Source organism: Equus przewalskii, chromosome 19, assembly GCF_037783145.1.
Source record: "Equus przewalskii isolate Varuska chromosome 19, EquPr2, whole genome shotgun sequence".
Taxonomy (NCBI): Eukaryota; Metazoa; Chordata; class Mammalia; order Perissodactyla; family Equidae; genus Equus; species Equus przewalskii.
Window position 1 is genome coordinate 47,893,254 of NC_091849.1, and position 11,648 is coordinate 47,904,901.

Genomic DNA, 11,648 nt, shown 5'->3' on the forward strand with positions numbered 1-11,648 from the left:
TTGTCTGTGATTCACATCACATTCTCGTCTACTGCTTGTTCGATAATAAAATTGTTTTCTTTCTCTATTACCTTTGTGGAGAGGAGGATTTCTGGGTTAGGAGAAGATTTTGCTTTTAGTTATATTTCTCCAACAAATTCAATAAGCAGTTCTTGAGTATCTACTATATGCTTACGTCATGTTAGGTGTGGCTAAGGGATCGATGAACAGTAGAAAACAAAGTTTCCTTTGCCAGAGAAAAATGTAGACTAGTAGACACGAGACCACCCAAGTAAAAAGTTAGAAGTAAATAATTACAAAGCAGTATAATCAAGCTTCCACGGTGATGCTATACATACTGATTTCTAGGGACACATATTATTGAAACATATAGTAAGTGCTCAATAAATATTTAGTGACTGAACAGATATGTGAGGTTGTGCATAGGTAAAGAAATAGTTATCAGATGAGAGGTTTCTTAGAAGAGTTAGAGCATATGCTAGCTATTAGAAAAATAAGGACAGAGAGGTTTACCAAGATTTGCCCACATCTTTCCGTGGTGGAATTTGTGGTGATGGCAGCATTATTCCTTGTGGTTCGGTTGCCAGCCCTTCTTTAATTTGCATGTTTCTCACTTTTCTGTGGAGGTGCAAGAGACAGGGGAGGAATTTCTGAGTTTGACTGATAACTAAAATAGGAAACTAGAATAGACTAAAGCAACCTCTATGTTAGAAATGGGGCAGGATCAGCTTTGCTAGTCTCAACATGAAATCCAAGAGACATGAATAGATATCTCCAGAGCTGCTCTTGCCATGTCCTGTCAGGTTAAGCCTTCCTTTGAAGGGCTACTGAAGGTTAGATTCTGCTCACATTCAATTCTTATATTAATATAATATCATTTCTGTCTATGAATCTTATACTGCATAATACTCTTGATAACAAATATGTGACTCTTCATTCTATATCATCTTTACATTTAACAATTTATTTTCGAATACACTGTTAGAATATTAAGGGCCCACAGAAGTCACTCTATCTTTCAGAGAAGACCCATAGCCCCAGCATGTGATTGTGAAGAATGTTAGTTTAGCACCATGAGGAACTGAATTTCTTTTAAATGCTGGCACCAAAGTCCTAAATATATCTAAGTCATGCAGCCAAATAATGTATTACGGTGAAGTAACAAATACTCCAAAAATATTAAATTCTTTGGTTCATACAAAATTGCGTAAAGAATGCCTATACCTATTTGAATGATTTTGGATTACTAGACTGGGAGCGGGGACTATAGGCATTTTCCTCTTTGAACAATATTTCCTATGACAAATTAAGTCACTTAAAAAGAAAAAGACTGCAAGATCCCTAAAATGGGTGATTTGATAGAGGAAAAAAATATTATATTTAATATCAATAAAAGTTAAAACAATTTTGTGTATAATCATCGAATCAGTGAGTAACATGAGGTATCGTGGAAAAGAGCAGAGAGACAAGAAAGTGTCCTAAATTTCTACAAGAAATAAAAGAAGATGAATCCTAGAAACTACGGATGAGGGATCTCAAATAACTGTTGTTTAAATAAAATTAAACAGGCTCTTGGTACTTTTCTCAGAGGCTTCAATATGCTAATGGACACTCCCTGAGTCTAAGAGAGGCCTATGATATGTAGCATTTCTCAAATTCCCTTCAGTGATACTGCTCTTTCCGCATAGAATAGTTACTAACATCTCGTGGAACTAGTTTTTTGAGGACAGTAGTGTGGGAAATGCTTTTTGAAAAAGTTGTTGAAGCATTAGAATGGCTTAGTGGAATTTACAAGGAGCCAATATTATTTACTGAAAATTATTTAGTAAACTAAATTTAATAAAACTAAGGGCAATTTACTAAAAAGAATTAATGTCAAAGTGAAATCATTCCACCCCCCCCTTTTTTTGGAAGATTTTCTTTTTTTCTTTTTTTCCCCAAAGCCCCCTGGTACATAGTTGTGTATCTACAGTTGTGAGTCCTTCCAGTTGTGGCATGTGGGATGCCACCTCAGCATGGCTCGATGAGCGGTGCCATGTCCCTGCCCAGGATACAAACCAGCAAAACCCTGAGCCACCAAGCGGAGGGCATGAACTTAACCACTCGGCCACAAGGCCGGCCCCCATTCCCTTTTATTTCTTTTTTATTAAAGATTGGCACCTGAGCTAACAACAGTTGCCAAACTTTTTTTTTCTTTTTCCTGCTTTATCTCCCCAAGTCTCCCCGGTACATAGTAGTATATCTTAGTTGTGGGTCCTTCTAGTTGTGGCATGTGGGATGCCTCCTCAACGTGGCCTGACACAGTGCCATGTCTGCGCCCAGGATCCAAATCTGTGAAACCCTGGGCTTCCAAAGCAGAGCGTGCAAACTTAACCACTCTGCCATGGGGCCGGGCCCCCATTCCCATTTTTAAAGAGTTATTAAATTAGTGTTAAAGAGTTAGTGTTCAAGAGTTAATCTAACAACTTTACTAGATTAGTGGGATGCCAGAAAAGTAGAGTATCTGGGTTTCACCAAGGCATTTAGCAGACTCACATGAGCAAGATACAACTTTACCCAGGTGAAAATATCACTCACTATATTTATAACTGCAAGTGTATTGTTTAAGGATCTGCCAGCCATTAGACTGTCACCTCTTTAAGCTGATGCCCTTTGTTCTTTTTCTCTTTTATTCCCTGGCATTGTACTTTTCACCTAGTGTAACCAAAAGTTCGGTCTCTGAACCCGATGCCAATCCAAATAACGAGAACAGAGTCTTGAGTGGAAGAGGAAAGGTTTGTACTATGTCAGGCACAGGGAGCAAAGCAAGGGCTCATGCCTCAAAAATTGCTAGCTCCCCAATGGGGAATGGGTAGGGATTTTTATTTGGGGTTTTGGGTAGGGGTGGGGGGAACATGTAGCTTGTGAAGCTCCGTGCTTTCCCACCAGCCTGCGTTTGGCCTTGAGAGGCTGCTTGCAGCAAGGCGGGGGGAGGGTGAGATAGGAGGATGGCAGGTGGGCGTCCTTCGCCATTGTCTCGTCTTCTTGTTTGAGGTGGGTTCCAGCACCGGGAGTCGAGGAGTTGAGGTCTGGGAAGCCTCCGCTCTTTGATACTCTTGAGACAGTGGCTTTCCCGGCAAACTCAAGGACACAGGATTAGCTAAACTTTAGTGTGCCTCCAACTCCAGGCCACCTGGGCTTTTAACAATTTGTAACTCCCATTTAGTTGTAAAGCTCAAAGAGTCCAAGTTTAAAGAAACAGGGATTTACATGTGAGTGGAGCTAGAGAAGCAGGAAAGGGGGTGGTGGGTTTTAGTTTTAACCCCATATACGCTGGGTTCAATGTGGGGAACTGATATCAGGCCTGATGTTAAGAGCCTGTAACACTAGTAGCTGGCTAATAACCATTTGTTTAATAGAAGAAATTATCATGTACAAGGAGAATAAAACCTTAAAAGCATAAATTTTCTCCTAAGTAAATCCTATTTCTATAATATATATTGATAAAGGAAAAATTAAACCACGCAAAGAATTATGCAAGAGAATACAGTGCAACTGATTTAATAATTTTAACCACAAGGACTTTATTTTTTTGCAGATTAGCCCTGAGCTAACTACTCCCAATCTTCCTCTTTTTGCTGAGGAAGACTGGCCCTGAGCTAACATCCATGCCCATCTTCCTCTATTTTATATGTCGGATGCCTAACACAGCATGGCTTTTGCCAAGTGGTGCCATGTCCTTACCCAGGATCCGAATGGCAAACCGCAGGCCACCAAGAAGTGGAACATGTGCACTTAACTGCTACGCCATCGGCCTCCCCAAGGACATATTTTAAATTTAGAATTGGTTAGCTTTTCCTTCAAAAATTCTTTCAAATATAAAAGGCACTTGAGATCATTCCCCAAATTGATCATCATAATTGACCAGGGCATCTTTCACTGTCTCGTATCTAGAGAGCACCACCACCTTTTTTGGCCCCATCTGGACACTGTAAATGGAGCCATATTTCTAGGAGATCTTGGGTGTATGAGAATAAGAGAAGCAACTAAAGCATTGTGCTATAATAAAAAGTGAACCGGATCTTGATCTTTGGTAATTTAATTTCAACAAACTAACCAGTTTTATGATCTTATGAAAGGAGAATATTGAACTGGTTGGCTAAGGATACTCCTGTGGTTGCTACACCTCTTTAAGCCATAATTACTATGATCATCAATTGATTGTCCTTGTGCTCCATTTTGTTTGAGATTTCATAGTAACAGTGCTCTGATATCAGGGAATCAACCCGTGGTTTCTCACTGTTATATGTTTGTTTGGTCTCAGAAATGCCCACCCAGGACTCTAGGGAGATGAAACACTTCCAACCACGCATGCTCATGCCCACTGCCTTGCGGGGTGCTGTGAGCAGAGTAAAGCAAGTTAGTTCTGCATTACTGTGTGACACTTCTTACTGCAAAATATATTCTATTTTCTTCGATAATTAAAAGAATAAGACCCATCATTTATTGCCTCCTAACTATATTCCCATCACCATTATCTCCTTCAATGTACATTAGAAACCAGCGAAGTAGATATTATCATCATCTTTATTGTATAAGCAAGGTACTGTGGCTTCAAGAGGTCACACACCTAGTAAGTGGCAATGCTTAGCAAGGAATGCACATTCAGGCTAGCTGGCTATAGAGCTTGTGGCCTTAACCTGACTGAGGTTCAAGTAGAGATTGAGATGGGGACTCCTAATGTTCCTTTCTTTAAGAAACTTGACCTTAAAAAATAACATTAGGGTTGCAACAGGAATTGCAGAAGGACTCACTGATTTAGGAAGATAATATAATTAAGATTAATATTACAGGGAAGTGAAAATTAAAATGGGAAGTTGAGGCTGTGAGGACAGAATCTCTCAAGTGAGCACCACTGTATACAAAATGGATACATTTTGTATATGGATGGCGTGTGTCAAGCAAAGAACAAAAGTGCGAGAGGAAAATTTTAAGAAAAAAATGGTAGACAGATTAGGGAGAAGTGAGGGGAGGATATTCCATAGGTGAAATTAACACAGAACAATAGCACAGAGGTGTAAGTGAGAAAAAAGTGAAAAACTAAATAATAACCAGATCAATCTGGTTAATATGTAACCAAAGGATAGGAAAAGTTGAGGAAACAAATAAATGTGGTTGGGACACGTGGAATTAGATGAAGGACTTTACTGAAGGGTTTTCTTCTTCTGAAGAATTAACCTTTCGTGTGACCTTTGAATGTAGGAGAAAGTGCCACAAAGTGTCATAAAGAAGATTAGAAAATTCAAGTCCCGTATTTTTAGTTACTGATAAGTCAACTGCTTTGAGTCGGACTTCTCTGTAGAATTGAGATGAAAATATCATCCCTATTTTCCTCCTAGGGTAGTTGGGAGTGAAATCCTTGTAGCCCTTTGTAAAATAAAAAATACAATCCAAATATAAAATGTTACTATTATTATTATTATTATTATTATTATTCTGTTGCCCATTGAGGTAATGATCTTCTCTTCAGGATATCGCCCCTTAGGATTTTCAGACTAAGACATTATAGAATATAGCAGAGCTCAACTTCAATTATCTGCCCTCTAGAACTTAAAAATTGGAATTTATGGCAAAATGTCAACTATGAACTCTGTATCATCTATTATCTGCTTCTTTCTTTTTCTTCCTTCTTTCTCTCTTTCTTTTTCTTTCTTCCTCCCTTTCCCTCTTCCTTCCTTCCTTCCTTTCTTTCTTTCTCTTTCTTTCTTTCTTTCTCTCTCTTTCTTTCTACCTTCCTTCCTTCTTTCTTTCCTTCCTTTCTTCCTTCCTCCCTCCCTCTTTCTTTCTTTCTTCCTTTCCTTTCTTTCACTATCATCTATCATCTCTATCTCTCTAACTATCTATCTATCTTACCCCACAATCAAGAACTATAAAATCTTTGAAGCGGAAATTAGAGAAATTTGGTCCAGTAGTTGGTCTAGCCCTGTAATTTGACAGACAAGGAAATAGAGACTAAATCCTACATAAATTCACACACTAATTAACAGCAGACCCAGAATTTAATTCTGGGTTTCAATTTCTGGGCCATGTTCTTGATTGTGCGTTTTGTTCACAGTGTTTTGAATAGTTAACTAAAAGTCTCTAGAGTAAGACTGTGATCATAATTCAGTTCCTTCACGGTAGGGTATATATGAAATATGTAGATCAAAATACTTGAGATAAAGGATATAGGTGTGGGGACCTGAAACTGGCCACCCCAAGATATGTCTCTTTGGCATCAGGATTATTTGCAGCCGATTGCTTTTGATAAACTGGGACAGGGAAGGAGGCTCTGAGGAATGGAACTTGCCCTTTGTTAGGACACGTTTACATTTGTAAGGTAAATCTCTATCTGTAAAAGGTGCCTCCCTCTCTGTACCAGGAAGAAGAAAGGAGATGACCCTCTCTCTAAAAACTCTTAATCAATACCAAAGGCAAGGACTTAATATCTGCATTTTATTGTGCTAGTCTAGTAACCTCCTGTAACTGACTTCCCTCCCCCTCCCAACTTTGGCATTCCTTAAGGATTAAGCATCTTTCCTTAGGCTAGGAACTGATTGCTGCCCTCACCTGTGACCACCCAGCTCCAGACAATCCACTTGCCTCCTGCTACGCCCATCGAGATAGCAGACCACTAGCTGCTGTGTCCATCAAGCGCTGTGCCCGACAGGGCAATCTTGTGACTATTGTGGGAGGGACATTTCAATCACATGTGAAACACTCTGTTTGGGGGTATATAACCACTATGTGCACCCCACTTCTTTGGTGCCCTTTCTTCCTTCGGGAAGAAAGGCCCCGGGCCATGGTTCCTCATAAAGCTTTGTTTAATTTTCTCTTGCTATTCTGTCTCATGTGAATTTAATTCGTTCTCCAGCCAGACGAACACACATTTGGGGAGAGGAAATGTCCTCCTCCCCTACATAGGTTATAAATGTTTCAGGATAAAAATACCACTTTAAATAATATGTTTACTAATATGTTTATATATGCAAATTTAAAACAAATTAAATTTAAAGCAGCTCACTTAACTTTGAATCTTATCTGATTAACTCATTATATATATGAACCAGTTGTAAATACATGTATGCTAATAAACCTATGAGGATAAGAATAATTTAGGAAATCATAAATATGTGTGAAGCAAAGAATTATCGATCTTTTTTACCTCCAGCATGGTTTGATACGGCCTCTTCAGATTGAGAATGTGTAGATTTCCAATAATTGGCAAAAGTCTGGGTCCTGGAGGAAAATGTCTCTTGGAAGCTTTAGTCATGAAGATTTTAATATTTACAATAAAAATAAGAATCAGGCTCAAAATTGGAAGTATGACAGAAGAATCAAATCCACTCATTATCTTTAAGTAGAAGTAATTATTAAAACAATAGAAATCTTTGTGATTGCAATCAGACAGAATCAGCAGCTTCCAATGCAAGCCAAAGCATGAAGGCGTTGCTAAAAATATTTGCTGTAATCTATAGTCAACCATCTATTTTGTAATTAAAATGAATTAAGCCCTACCCTGTATGCTTGCCTTAATTGAGCTTCTTTCTCCTTTCTCCCTTTCCACTTATCAGTTTTATCCAGTAAAACCTGGAGAGATTTTATTTTCATGTAAAACAAAGATTGGTCTTAAATTTCAAAGAAATGCACATTTAATCCTCAACGTGAAATCTACACTTTTACAATAGAACTTATTTTATTGCTCACTAAGATATACCATGGTCTGTGTGTGGTTGGTCAAATAACTGTCATATGAAGAATTTAAAAGTATCTTATACAACGATGAAACTCACACCCTTCCATCCTCCTAGAAAAGTCTCATGGGAGCCTCAGTGGCATGGAAAGAGCTCTGATTTTTTAACTTAATGAGTGCTGTGCACAGATCCTAGCAAGTTACTCAGCCTCTTTGAGGCTTAGTGTCTTCATTTTAAACTGAGGAAAAAATAACAATAAATAAATTGTTGAATTATTGTGATGAGTTAAGAATTAACAGATATACAGCTCTTGACAGATACTTTAAATTCAATACCTGGCACTCCCTGTGTTTTTGTCTTTCATTTACTGACAAGCATTCTCATTTGTTTACGTCTGTATCCCCTTCTGTAGAAGTTAAATTTTTTATTTTGTTCTCACCAAATTTTCCACCTTTTTGTGTTATTCACTTTTATTCCTGTTTCTGGGAGATAGCTCATCCTAACTGACTTGCTCAAGGAAAAGTATTTATCTTTCCTTTTTGTGTTAGAATGACTAAAATTAAGGAACTAGATTAATAGATTGAGTTAAACGATATTGTATATATTGCCTTCTTGATAACAATATTTCCTCAAGTTTTTACTAGTTGGCATCAGACTATATATTAACTTTTTAGTTTATCATTCATTTGTGGAATTCTCATGTCTAGAACAGTGCTTGGCACTAAATGAATTTAAATTAGTGACCAAATGAAGGCGTAAATGATTGATTTAAGTCTTCTAAACATTTTGTTTCTGGAAAGTCATTCCTAGTAACATAGAATTTGAGGGAACCGTGTGACTATGTGTACCAAATTCTGCGATTTTATAGGTAAGGAAATTGAGACCCAGAGAGTTCAGATTTGACGAGGGTCATGCAGTTTCTTCCTAAGACAGCTGCAGTTAGGACTTATCTGCTCCTGTTATGATGCTCTTTACCCCACATGGCTTAATGCCACACTACCAAATATTTTGTACACAGCTACTTGATTCCTCTGCTTGGCATGGCTTTGGCCCGCTGGAACATAATCCCAGATAACCCTGTCTGGCAGGCACTAATGAAAACCTTCTTGAGCCAAATCTCGAACGTTTGAATAGTCTAAAAGAGGTTGCTGCAGGCACCAAACAAAGGGCAGCATTTTTTTGCAAAGAAAGTAATTGTTAGCTTTGTGCAGTGGCAGTATCACAGCCAATGAGGTTTATCCGAGGTGCCATTATTGCTAACTGAAAACAAAAAGAAAGTAACTGTTAGTTTCAGAGCCATCTTTTTAATAACATCCACACCTAACAGTGTTAGCATCAAATAGGCTCACTTTCTAAAACAAAGAGCAGAGTGAGAGACTAAGAAAGAGTCCAGTCAGACCAATTAGGGATGAGTCAGGAATTAAAATGACTTGTAGTCAATTCTTTCAAATCGTTATATACTAATAAGCAATACAATATACAAAAATAGATCCTACTGATGCTAGGATCAATATTATAAATGAGAAAATGAGGCTTTAAGATGTTAACTGATCTGCCCAAGGTCACATAATTGGTAAGTGAGAGAATTCGAGTTTTCCTGATTCCAAAAGTCTTAATCTCCCTGATACGGTGCTACTTCTCAACATTGGTGATTCACTCCTGTGGCTCTGATTAATATAGTGCCCAGATACTGATTATAGCTAACAATAAAAAATATAGTCATAAATGTTTGTTGATTGCTCTGCTTCTGAGTGCGTAAGGAAAATTGCTGGATATACTCACCCTTATCTTCTGGGATCTGAGTTAAGAAAGCTGGGGATTTTCTGTCTACTTCTATTAATTATTGAGAGTGTAATGAAATTTCTAACCGTAATTGTGAATTTACCTATATCTCTTTGCAATTCTATCCATATTTGCTTTACATATTTTGAAACTTTGTTATTAGGGGCATAAATATTTAGGATTGTTATGTCTTCTTGATTAATTAACCATTTTATTATTATGAAATTACCTTTTTTATTCCTGGTTATATTCTTTTATCTTAAATCTACTTTGTTCAATGTTAATATAACTCTTCCATCTTTCTTATGACTAATGTTAGTATGGTATATCTTTTCCTCATCCCTTTACTTTACTTCTTTATGGTTAAAGTGCATTGCTTGAAGGCAGCATATAATTGGGTCTTATTTATTTAATCTGACAATCTCTTTGTGTTAATTTGAGTGTGTAGACCATTTATATTTAATGTGATATGACTATTTTTTTTCTATTTATCTCCTGTATTCTTTGCTCTTTTTTCCTGTTTTTCTGTCTTCTTTTGGGGTGTCTTTTTTATAAATCAATTTAATCTCCTTTGTTGGTTTATTAGCTATAATTCTGTTTTATTTTAACAGTTGCTTTAGGGTTTTACTGTATACTTTTAATTTATCACAGTCTATCTTCTAGTGATATTATACCAATTCTTTATAGTATAAAAATTTAGAATAGTATGCCTCCATTTCTTCTTTCCTGGCTTTTATTCTATTGTTCTGCATTTTACTTTACATATGTTATAAAACTCAGAGTACATCAATATTATTTTTTATTTAAACAGTCAATTATCTTTTAAAGCATTTAAATAGTAATTTAATAAAAAATTTTATCCAAGTAGTTACCATTCCTAGTGTTCCTTGTTCCTGGGTGTATTATATTTCCATCTGTTAAAATTTTTTTACTGCCTGAAAGACTTCATTTAAGAGTTATTTTAGTGCCAGTCTTCAGGTGATGAGTTATTTCCTCTTTATGTTTGAAAATGTCTTTATTTCTCTTTTAGGTTTGAAAGATATTTTCACTGGGTATAGAATTCTAGATTGGCAGTTTTAAAATTTCAGTACTTTAAAGATGTTTCTCCATCGTCTTCCTGGCTGCATTGTTTCTGATGAGTAATCTCTTCTCATCCTTATCTTTGTTCCTTTGTACATTCCTCTGGCTGATTTTAGAATTTTCTCTTTATGACTTGTTTTGAGCAATTTGATTATTAGATTATTATGTGCCTTGGTATCGTTTTCTCCATCTTTCTTGTGCTTGGTATTAATTGAGTTTCTTGGATCAATGGATTTATAATTTTCATCAAATTTGAAAAAGTTTTAGCCATTTCTTCTTAAATATTTTTTCTGTTACTGCCTTAGGAGACTCAAATTATACATATATTAGGCTTTTAAATTTGTCCCACAAAACTTTTTATTTTTTTAATTCTTTTTTCTCTGTGTGGTTCATTTTCTATGTCTATGAAGACATTTGCTATGTCTCCAAGTTCACATTTTTTCCTGCAATATGTAATCTGCTTTTAATCCCATCCAGTGTATTGTTTTTTATCTCAAATATTGAGATTTTTATCTTTAGAAGTACAATGTGGGTCTTTTTTGTGTCTTTCACAGCTCTTCCTAACTTTTTGAAAATATAGAGTACAGTTATAATAACTACTTTGATATCGTATCCTTTTAACATCTGTGTCAATTCTGGGTCAATTTTTGATTGTTTGATTATTCTCTTCATTATTGATTGTGTTTTCCTGCTTATTTGTGAGGCTGGTAATCTTTGATTGGCCTCCAGACATGGTGAATTTTACCTTTTTGTGTACTAGATATTCTGTGTTCATATAAATATTCTTGAGCTTTGCCGTGGGATGCATTTATTTGGAAACAGTTTGATTCAAGTCTTGCTTTTATGATTTTTCAGGCATTTCCAGAGGAGTCTCAGTCTAGGACTAATTATTTCCTGCCTCTGAGGTAAGACCTTCCTGAGTATTTTACCAAAACCTCATGAATTATGAATTTTCGTCTGATTGGTGGGAACACGTACTATTCCTGGTCCTGTGCAGGATAGGCACTATTCCCTCTGATTCTTTTGAGTAGTTCTTCCCCTGGCCCCAGGTAGTTTTTTCATATGTAGACACTA

General features: G+C 36.6%; 1 pseudogene; it reads left to right on the top strand.

The window, feature by feature from the left end:
* Positions 1-8,911: 8,911 nt before the first annotated feature.
* Positions 8,912-9,043, top strand: LOC139077541 (U4 spliceosomal RNA; annotated as a pseudogene).
* The last annotated feature ends 2,605 nt before the right edge of the window (positions 9,044-11,648 follow it).